Source organism: Capsicum annuum, chromosome 5 (assembly GCF_002878395.1).
Source record: "Capsicum annuum cultivar UCD-10X-F1 chromosome 5, UCD10Xv1.1, whole genome shotgun sequence".
Lineage (NCBI taxonomy): Eukaryota > Viridiplantae > Streptophyta > Magnoliopsida > Solanales > Solanaceae > Capsicum > Capsicum annuum.
In genome coordinates this window covers 218,444,080-218,456,373 of record NC_061115.1, presented here as the reverse complement: position 1 = coordinate 218,456,373, position 12,294 = coordinate 218,444,080, and the positions used below count along the sequence as shown (strand labels likewise).

Below are 12,294 nucleotides of genomic sequence, written 5' to 3'. Positions count from 1 at the left end.
TTTCTGAGCCATAATACATTAAGTTAAATCTTTCATTTAAAGCATAAGTTAGACCACCAAAAACATGCAACTGATATAGAAGACTTCGTGTTTCGAAACTCAAGTCAAAATCATGCAGAAACTTCATCAACATATGGTGGTCTAGTGCCTTTAGCAAATCCATGCACTCTTTAATTACATGCATTATGAACATTAAACATTCATGCTAGATTCCCTCTTTAGTGATTTAAAACCACCTTTAAATCATAACAAGAGTTCAATCATTTCATATAGTGCTTTTCAAGGATGCATTGCAAAACAATTCATATGCTATGAGAAATCTAAAAAAAAATCATAATAAGAGGGAATTCACCGAAAATCATGCTCTCAACAAGAATTCATTCTTAAATACATGGTTTCATACATTCATATTCTCAAATCACTTTGGGAAAGGTCAAAAGACCAAAACAATGATGTTAAAACATTTAATACATGAATATATACATAGATTCAAAAACCCCGTTCTAAAACATAATTTTTCTATGCCCATGAGAATTTAGGAAAACCCCGCGTACCTCTGTTTCGGAAAATAATGTGGATTGGGGATTCTGAATCTCTAATCAATTTTGAAAACCCACGGTTAAATCTTGATTTATTTGGGTTTTTAGTTTGAAACCCTTGGAAGTGTTCTTGAGAATTTTTAGATGAAGGCGGATGTATTTTGGAGAATTGGGACTGAATTTCGTGTTTATGGCTGAATAAGGGTGGGAAAAGGACCATTTTGCCCCAAAAATGGAGTGTTTAAGTCACTTGAAACCATAAGATATGTGCCGCATATGATATCACATATATTTACATAGGTGCCGCATATGATATCGCCTATATTTACATAGGCTCCGCATATGATATCGCCTATATTTATATAGGCGCCGCATATGCTTTCTAGTGGCCATGTGCGATTGGTTAGGCGACGCATACTACTTTGAAAGGCCATAACTTCTTGCTCGGGTGTCGGATTTTAGCCAAATTGGTATCGTTGGAAAGTTAACTCGAAGACCTATCATTTGACACATAGTAGGCTCTCCAATTCGACATATATAGAGAGTTATGGTCGATGGAAGCTGACACAAATTACAACATCCACTAAAACTTAATCAATCGAAATAGTTTCAACTCGTCCTTGAGTTGAAGGACCTCTATGGTGTAAATTCATGCTCAGATGGATTCACATACTATATAATTTATTAACATGCCAAATTGGCATAGGATTTAAGGCTCTGGGATTATCAACGCGTTAGAGTCATGGTTTTAATTCTAGTCTGAAATGCGGTGTGTTACATTAGCTCCTCTTGGGATCATTCATCCCCGAATGATTGATAGAATGTCGAAGTCTTAAGGGTATGGGATAACGCGGACATGATATGTTCCCTAAGAAAGAATACACTGATATGAAACTTCTCTATAAGATTGGAACTACTGATGTTTTAAATGCTTATGCTGGACATACATATCCCATAGAATACACAACTGAAGCTACTCATAGGCTGAATTCTCATAATGAATCATGCATATCTGATGCATGGATCTGTGACCGAGTTGTTCTCATGAATGCAGGACTGAATATACTGATAAGCTGAACTTTTCTATTGAACATGCATTTCTAATGCATGCATATCTGACTGATCTAACATATGAACGTATGGATAAATATGCAATAATAACTGATGTGAAGCTTTTAATAACAATCTATGCATGCAACTGAATGAGGTATCTCCCCCTTGGTATCCTATGTCCCTCTATGAATGCTCAATTGACTAAGATACTCGGAAAACTGAGGCGATGCATAGGGCACCTACGAATTGAATCATAACTGAACATCTGGAATCTGAATTTAATGCATAACGCATGAAATGGGCTATACTCGTAACTACTAGTATACTCTATCTTGGAATTGTAGCATGTCTGAGATTTCGAGTAGCATGAATAAGTGCAAAAATGAGAAAACAGGTCATGCGAATCTAACTGCTAAACTGACTTATTGGCCATATAGACTAAATTATACTACACCCTCATACTTAACTAGAGTATCTCTTCATCACAATTCTCTAAAGAAATTCTAGCAGTAATAAGGAGCCATGAATCTTGGGTATGAATTACACAAGACATCCAACTGAGGAATCACCACATTGACACTACTCTGCAGTCTGGAACATAGGCATATAACTCCTGAATTAGGATAGAATTACCAGGCCTTTGGCATTACAACTTCTTACTTTCAAGCTTAGCACACTTCTTGAATATCACTTAACTATACTATTCTCCTTAAATATCATATTCATTTACTTAGCTTAAAATTCTCATATGAGCATTGACAAATCTTTCTACTAATGTCAGAAATAACTTAATCCCTTTGCCGTGATCAAGCCTAACTCTAAGTCATAAAAATACAACATGCCAGACCACGCTATTATTCTAAACCATATGATGCAATCTTCTATATCTCCTTTAAAGATCACATCCTAAGTATAACATGCCTTACCACTTCAATGACTACTCTGAACTCTTACTATGAAGTCGCGAGCGTTCCTTTACAACAATCTCAACATGTCATTCAAGCCTATCTTTATAACCACATATGAACTTCAAAGCAAACACTCATAAAGGCATACTTCACATATTCTCTAAACCACTATCAATATCACTCCCAGGGCCTATCCTAAGAACATACACATACAAATTTCCACTAACCATCACATAAATAAAAACTTGGCCCCAAATCTTACTTCATACTTATGGCCTTATCTAAACAAGCGTACTATGATCTTCCATCAACAATGAATAATTACTCACCACCACTATCATCGCATAAGGAGGAGTCACAAAAAGGTTAGAACATAAGATCTGGAGGCATGGAATGATACTATATGAATCTTGACACTCATCTGAGGCCTGAGGAATAACAAAACAACAACAGGGACTCACCAAAGCGCTCTGAATTTAGGGTATTCATGGCTATAAGCTGAATCTCGCCAATCATTTGGCGTAAAACATGAGTTATGGAAACGGAGCACATTATAAAGCGTGAGTACATAACTCTCTATCATATGTATGAACATGAACTGATCATGGAACTAAATCATAAAGCATGAGTAGGTATTAGGATCACTGAGAAATACTGAGATAGGAATGGGTTGAGATTCACCCTTACTTTTTGATGTTCTACATCATCATGACATCACTACAAGAATCTGAGGGTCTTACTTGGTTATTCGTTTAGTCATCTCCCCCTTAGCTTCAAGATGTCATCTTAAGTTTTAGAAGGTACCTTACTAGACCTTAAACTTAACTGCACTCACTGCACTCTGGGTTCTGAAATATGACAATACACAAAATTAATAAAACTTAACCCAAAAGACCACACATGAGAGTGTAACACCCACTGCTAATACCACCTCCTGAGGCACACTCTATCATTCTGTAACCCCAATAGTCATAATCTATTACTCGAACACTTACTAACTTCGAATCTTCATGAGTATCCTCAAAGTTGAAGTGCACACCCTCTAGTGCCTCTACTCTTATTTCTATTAGCACAACTTTCAAGGACTTGAGCTTAGATTATAACACCTAACATGGGTATCATCAAGTCTTCAATGAGCCACTCTATTTCTATCGTAGTCTACCAACATAGCAACTTCAAACTTATTTTCCTCTACCATGAGAATCAAGTTCATATCAAAAGGCTCAACGCTATCAATCAAAGGTCCTTAACTTGGCTATTTAGAACACCATATACCATCTAGCTAGTATTTTTTCACCTAGCAACTCAACGGTACCAGCAGCCACACACAACATGTAATAGCCTTAGAAAAATACTATAGCTTCATACCACCTTGGGCATACTTCTACATCACATATACAACATCATACTTCAGTACGAATCAAATAAACTTAGGCACTTGCATACACTGTTCAAGCCTATAGATCACTTTCATATAACTAGTATCATTAACCAAGGAATCATCACATCCACCTCCATGGCCATCAATTGTTTCAAACTTAATGTCTAGTGCTAAACATGATTTACAACCAGCCTTACACACAATCCTCACTTAGAAACTATGAAATAAACATCAAGAAACACTAGTACACTAGAACTTCATAACCATAATAATCGATCACGACCTTATGGTTTTCCTTGTCATAATCCATTAGCACGTACTATTTCAACACATCAAGCTTAAAAATCTAATCCCACTAAACATGTATCATCAAACTCTTGCCACTATTCACCACCACACCATTTAAATTCAAGCCTATAGTCTAGCATTAATCATTTACAACCAATGAAGAGTGCAACATAATATAAATATACGAATCCTTCAAATTGGGATATTCTACCCAAATACTTTTAAAATATACTACATACTTTCTCACAAGTAGTATTAGTTTACGACTACCAATGAGAAGAAGGTTAAGGGGTAAGGTCACATAATAGACATGATCAACCTTAAGCTTATATTATAACCATTCAATCTTATCTACTTATTCGGCTTTCTCACATCACACTTACTTACCCCAATGGGCATTTAGACTACCTTCAGATACCCCATATGACAATGAGTCTATACTTACAACCTACTGGCTAATCTAGCCATTTTCATTCATAGCCTATAAGGTGTTTTTATAACCACCTTAATTATCTACCCTTGGCTCTTTCTCTATTTTGAAAGGAAGAAAACAAATAAGATTCTGAGTCAACACTTCCTCCATGGACTACCATACAATCCATAAATGGTACCACCACATTAGTCTACCACCACAGAAAGGTAAATCATTCTCAATCCACGATTATTCAACTATAAATATTTAATCACAAAAGTCATCCTCACTCTGACCTCTAACTTTGTGACTTCATATCACAAACTTCTTGGTCTAATTTAACTACCAATAGGCCATGACACCGACACTCTAACTTATACTACTACTCGGGTGGAAATACAGTTCCAACAAACATAAGAACAACAAGATGAACAACAAGTTGCTAGTGAATCAAAATAGGCCTCACACGGCTTCACTAGACTTTGATTTTTGTGTTTTGAATAAGAATAAGATAAATGACAAGGCAACTATGTTAGCGAATCGAAATAGGCCTCACACGGCTTCACTTGACTTTTGTTTTCAACAACACAATGATATCAAGATTATGAGAGATCGAAGCTTGATACACAATATTCAATGAATCAAGAATACACATCTTACTCTTGTCATAACTGAACGCCTCATAAGAACGAGGACACAATTTTACACTAGGGAACTCATCTCCCGTCCTTTGTGGGACTTCTGAAATTTTTGCTAGATAATCAGAGAATATCTGGAACACCAGAGTGAGGAAGAAATTAGGATAACTTTTCTTTTCGTATGGGTGACACCATAGCACGAATTAGAGTATGAAGGAGGAACATTCTGACTCTATAGCACGAACTAGAACATAAAGAAAGAGAGACATTCCTAAACGCCTTGTAGCCTCCTACTTATAAGTGTGGCGCGCTACATACCCATAAATAAGACTCTATCCGACGCGATTTCGCAGACACCCTGGGATCATGAACTGTGCTCTGATACCAAGTTTGTCACGAGGGGCCCTGGCCGTGACAAGCATTCCCAAACCCGAAGGCCCGGAATGCCTTTTGTCTATATGGTAATCATTCACATAATTCATATGATCTACATAATACGGAATAGACACAATAATACGGAAACATAGTCAACAATTTAAAATAGTTAAAGGCCTGAAAACATGCCCAACAATATTTAATAAACATCTGCAATAGTCTACGAAATCTCTACTGAAATACTATCTGAATAACTGGGACAAGGCCCTCAGCAGACCAAAAGCCATACTGAAATAAATACCTAAAAGACTAGGCCTTCCGAAGCAAAGAAGGCTCACTAACTGACCTCTGAGACAACACTGTCTGTAGACTCTACTGAGGATCTGGACCTCTAGACTGCGCCTCAGTATCTGGGAGGAAGGAGGGGTCAGCATAATTGTACTGGCACGCGAAGCAATCCAAAATAGAGTAATTGAACATATATATATACATATATATATATATATAATACGTGAGAGAAAATATTCATCAAACACTATGCATAAAATAGTCTTTGAAAAACACATGGGCACCTTCTGAAAACATGTAACCTGTCTGTAAATCTCAAACTCTGATCTGTGTATTACTTCTGAGTTTGGTGGTATCCCCTACAAGTCTGATATTCCACGGGCGATATGGAATCCGCCATTGACTCGGCGGGGAAGCCTCCAACCCGAGTATGCCGCAAGGGTTGGAGTTCCTGAATCTGATACGCCACACGACACTTAAGTCAGCGTATAATAATATATCTAGATTGGAAAACCACGGTTTTAGGCAATGAGTTGCTTGAATTCAAGCCCTCTTCAGGAATCACCTAACATCACTGTATGCCCATTTTAACCTTTTCTGTACATGAAACTTTCTGAATTTCTAAAATCATGATAGTCTGAAATGTCTATTAGTTTGAGTGATATGGCATTGGTCTGAATTGGTATCGTCATACCAGGACTTGCAAGTCATGATTTCTGAGCCATAATACATTAAGTTAAATCTTTCATTTAAAGCATAATTTAGACCACCAAAAACATGCAACTGATATAGAAGACTTCGTGTTTCGAAACTCAAGTCAAAATCATGCAAAAACTTCATCAACATATGGTGGATGTATTTTGGAGAATTGGGGACTGAATTTCGTGTTTATGGCTGAATAAGGGTGGAAAAAGGACCATTTTACCCCAAAAATGGAGTGTTTAAGTCACTTGAAACCATTAGATATGTGCCGCATATGATATCGCATATATTTACATAGGCACCGCATATGAAATCACATATATTTACATAGGCGCCGCATATGATATCGCCTATATTTACATAGGCGCCGCATATGCTATCGCATATGCTTTCCAGTGGCCATGTGCGATTGGTTAGGCGATGCATACTACTTTAAAAGGCCATAACTTCTTGCTAGGGTGCCGGATTTTAGCAATATTTGTATCGTTGGAAAGTTAACTCGAAGACCTATCATTTGACACATAGTAGGCTCTCCAATTCGACATATACAGAGAGTTATTGTCTATGGAAGCTGACAGAAATTACAACGTCCACTAAAACTTAATCGATCGAAATAGTTTCAACTCGTCCTTGAGTTGAAGGACTTCTATGGTCTAAATTCATGCTCAAAGGGATTCACATACTACACAATTGATTAACATGCCAAATTGTCATAGGATTTAAGGCTCTGGGATTATCAACGCGTCAGAGTCATGGTTTTTATTCTAGCCCGAAATGCGGGGTGTTACATTCTAGCCACATACTACACACTTGTTTTTTTTTTGTGAATGTTACAGCTGAAACAAAGAGCCCATATATCAAAAACTATAAGCAGCTAAAAAAAAGCACAGACGAAAACTATATAGGGTAGTAGTGGCTCTAGAACTTAGATCAAGAAAGCAACAAGAAAATGAAATAGTGGCATACCTTAATTTTAGTGTCGATTGGCAGAACCATTTGATGAAGAACATCTGAAGCAGCCTGTTTCCAATCAATCTCCCCTGGATCACCAAGTCCTTTGCAGTCTACTTGCCGAACCTTGCTAATATCACAACTAAAAGACCTTCCTACCCAAACATACAAAGCTCTACCTGCATCTTTTCCAAAACCTGAAGTTGGAATAACGAAAATATATACACCTTTAGAATCCAAATCATCAATGCTACAAGTAGTAAGTTTCTCTAAGCTGGGCCAACAATAGACAACAGGTTTCACTAGGTTACAAAATGCTCCACCCATATGCACAACACTGTTTAACACAGCCGAGCTCCTTTCATTGCATTGTTTTTTCGCCAATGACTCATGAAAGCCACCAAAAACAGCAGCTTCTTTATCAGATGGGTTAACTGACTCTGTCGAAAAGACAAAATCCTTCATATTCACCGAAACAAACTTTCCCCTTAGCATGCTCCACGAACTTTATCTAACGGGGAGGTGGGTTTCATATTCACTCTCACATGATGCAAACGGAGGCACAAAGCCGCCCAAAGTAGCTATTTGGAAAATCTCAAAGTCTATATTGTACATATCCACCTTTCTTTCTCCTACACAGACCTTACTTGACTACTCAACAGCATCCTCTTCGTTCTTTAATTTGTCTATCAATGGCAGGAAATTCGAGAACGCGTCCCAGAAGTACAAAGGTTCCTCGCCTTCCATAACAGTTATGATCGGTCCCTGCACTTTCTCATAACGAACAATCTGGCAAACAGCCCCTCTGGCATCTCTTTCCATGATTGCGTCACTTCTTTTACCAATCCAAACATATATTGATGAGGGTATATGTATAATAAATGCACCTATGGAATATAATGCTAACGGAGAAGGATCAATTAACATTTTCGGAGTGAGATGCAAAGGATCGTATGGTGAATGACGTGCGACTCTATACATCCTTAATAATGAATCTGGGCTCAAAGGCAAAGCATGAACCCTTTTTTGGCATTGTAACAACTGAGAAGCAAAACCAATATTTGGATCCGCGATACCCCTTGCTGCCTTTACATACTCAAATGCATCATCAAAACTTTGACCTTCTCTCCACATAAGATAACCGATAACCAACGAGGTTGACCGAGAGACCCCTTGGTAGCAATGAGCAAAAACCCTTCCATGTTGCTCCCTGACATCTTCAAAGTAGTCAAAAACATCATAGAGAATGCTAGTAATATCTTCTGACAGGCTATCCCATAACCATAAAGTCTGGTATATGAAATCAGACTTGAAATACTCGGGGCAAACAAACCCGACACAGTTAAGAACATGAGTAATCCCATTTTGCTTTAGTATATCCTAATCTTTTGCAACTGCATCCCCACCAAGAAAGACATGTTCAGACACCTTTGAACACTCTTTATCGAAGAAAGCAATCTTTTCTCTTCTCACAAGCCCCCCGTTAATCTCTAGATCTTTATGTATGTTCGACGGATCCAGCTTAAGCCTTCCGCTGTTGCTATTCATATCCCTACCACTGGGGGTAGAAGGAAGTGGTCACTGACCTTGACTTCTACGAGCAATTGCCAATGGCTGCAACGGTGGAAGACGCAGCCTAGCCTTAAAACTCTGTGTCGACCTAGGGGCTAAAGGCCTCCGACCATGAGAACTGTTACCTCCATTTGGATGCAACCCATCTTTTCCGATATCTGGATTAAGCGGAGGCAGTGAAGTTCTCGAAGACAACCAAGATGCTGACCAACAGTACATTCTCCCACTATTGGCAAGTTGGCATGGCTCCTGAGAGCCATTAGCTCCACTAGCAAAGGCATCTTCCTTTCCCGACATTCCAACAATCAAAACTAGAGGTGATGTCTAACAGCCAAACTACAGAGTTCACATCCACTAAACTAAGGAGTAAATATATTGGAGAAAGGATATCTCCGCATTGAATTAGACAGATAATCATGCATTAATAGCTTAAGTAAAACGTTTTGATCAGAGTTGGAAGCAATGTTTTGATAAGACTCGTTGCAAAAGGCGTATGGTTCTGAGTATACACTAACTGTTATAACGACCGCCACCTCATTCTATCAAGTAAAATCATTACATGTGTGCAATCTAACAGTCGAAATTCAAACTTTATTAGATGAACAGCCTGTTGAATTATGAAATAGTAGTAGATACGTACGACCATGTTGAGAATAACAAGACCACGTGCCTTTAAACAAGCTAGTAAAATTCTCATATTAAATAGACAACAATTCAGAAAATGACATTAGAAGAACAACATTTCCTAGAAAAACATATAAGAACAAATAGTACAAGCAAAAGTGAAAAAGAATTAAGGAGTTTGTCAGACAGACCATCTCAAGCACGACAAACTGGGCTGAGAAGGAGCGTCTTCGACTCTATCATCCGGGGGGAAGGAAATGGTTCCCTATTTGATTATGTTTCTTTCTTTTTTTTTTAATATTTTTACGTTAGATATTCTGGAACTTTCTAGCAATTATCTGCATAAACTTCATGAGTAGAACGAACAAGGTGATTTGTAACTGGCATTGACATGAACTTTTAAGAACGTAGGTGTTAGAGTAATCCATATGCCTATAAATGAGATGTTAGAAAAAAAATTGGACTTTGAATTTGGTAGAGGCCCCCTCTGCCATAAATTATGACGTAGACTCGACCACTTGGATCGACCTTAGGCAGGCACCCCTCCGGAGTGCAATGGAAGTCACCAGCCTAGACCATGAGCATTCTTGATCTCCCATTGACTCCATCCAGGTAAGTTTATCTGATGTCTGTGGCCCATTTATATGGTATCTCCATACTACTATTCTATCTTCTTCACTAGACGAGGCAGGACTATTAGTCCTTTGACCTTCATATCATTGTCAATCGGAAAGCTCATATCCAAACCTGTGTCTTCATTATGAATCTTTCTATTTCTCAAATAAAAGAAGAAATGAATAACAAAATATTGAAAAGCTGTTCATTGGGTCCTGCTTCTTGGCTTAATTGAGTGTAGCAACATTAACAACAATAGAGAAACAACATATGAGATAATGTAGTTAATGAATGATGGCCATTTTGAATTGTCACATTTCAAGTTATTATTAGGAGACATGCATCCTGATACGAGAGACATAAAATAGTGTAACCTGTTCCATGATTACTCCAATGTATATGAGCTTCTGACTAAGTGAAAAATGTTATATGCTCCAATGTTCGCTTAGTTATAGTCAGGTGATATGTGCGAAAGAAATGAAGGGTAGTCGAGAATGATCCTCTACGGCTCCATGACCCCTGACAGGCAATGGAGGCTCTGGTCCCATGGCCATGGTTCATCCACCAAACTTGGTTTCCGGTCTCCTTAGAGCTCGAGGATACAGTGGTACGGACCTTATACAAGTAAGGCCGTGCCAATCAATGTCGCTACCATGTAATATAAAGAAATAAAATGATTAGCTTTCCAAGTTTGCATTAGGATTTAACATCTTTTTTGCGCTGGAATGTTTGGTCTGATAATTTTGATGAATGAAAAGAAAACCTAATTTAGCTTACAATAGTTTTTTTTTTGTTAAAAAAGAACTAAATAAATGGAACGGTTTGCACCTATGCAGAAATTCATAAAAGCAAACCGTTCTGTTCTTTAATTCTTCTGTAAACAAAATAAAAGGAAGTTAGGAGAGCGCCCCTCCGACGTGCAATGAAGGTCACCAACCTAGGCCAATGGCCTTGTTGATCACTCACTTCCCCCGTCTAGGTAAGTATGTTTCTTTGTAATTGACCTCGGCCCTTTTTTATACCGTTTCCTCGCGACTCTTCTGTCTTATTCACTTGACGATGTGGGATTATGGTATGATTTGCCAAGGACACGATGCTAGTCTATTAAAAGAGTAATTGACATCCTCAATGTCCAAAAGAAGCAATGCGTGCCTAGTTTAACATACAGAGGCCAATTTAGAATTTAAATTTGCTAATTTCAACTCTTAGAATCCTATCATTAAATCTATTGCATCCTTTTGGAATTGCATATTCAAAGTTTACTCTTTGTCGCAATTTTAGAAATAGTTATGCAGATATACACCTCGTGTCGAAAATTTTTGGATTCATTTGAACCGGCCCTAGCAAACATGCTATATCTGACTCAAACTCATTAAAACAGCATCATATAAGAGCTTGAGGCGTGTCAATGTATCCTCTGAATTCAACAAGCTCTTCTAGTATAAATTTTCAAATTAGAAGCTTGTTAATGAGGCACTCAAAAGTTATACTATTTTGGATTGGATAGTGGCCAACGGACACGGTTGATTGGCCGCTAGGCCTATAGAATCAACCCATTCCATTGAGAGTACCAATAATGTTATTGTGATTGAAGATTGAATGTGCGGGGAGAAGAATGACGATCAAGAGGCCGGGGAGCTCGACTCGACTTAGAGCTTAGATTTTAAGTTATGAGCTCTCAATAACCTAAAGACTAAATTCAAGGTCGAGCTACTCGACATCCCTCAATAACCTAAAGACTAAACTTGTCGACTTAGAGCTTAGATTTTAAGTTATTGATCCCTCAATAACCTAAAGACTAAACTCAAGGTCGAGCTACTCGACATCCCTCAATAACCTAAAGACTAAACTCAAGGTCGAGCTACTCGACATCTTGATCCTTAATCTTATTCCCACATATCCAATCTGCAGTTACTGTTAGGTGTCGAGCCCCGACCCACATTTTAGG

At 38.0% G+C, this 12,294-nt stretch overlaps 1 non-coding gene and 2 pseudogenes across 1 annotated transcript; all 3 read right to left on the bottom strand.

Annotated features, from left to right (window-relative positions):
• Positions 1–7,414: 7,414 nt before the first annotated feature.
• Positions 7,415–9,404, bottom strand: LOC107872180 (annotated as a pseudogene).
• An 802-nt stretch (positions 9,405–10,206) lies between these two features.
• On the bottom strand, positions 10,207–10,351 carry LOC124899169 (annotated as a pseudogene).
• Positions 10,352–11,166: 815 nt separating this feature from the next.
• On the bottom strand, positions 11,167–11,333 carry LOC124899179. The gene has a single exon (XR_007056303.1). It is a non-coding gene; the product is annotated as a U1 spliceosomal RNA (small nuclear RNA).
• Positions 11,334–12,294: the final 961 nt, after the last annotated feature.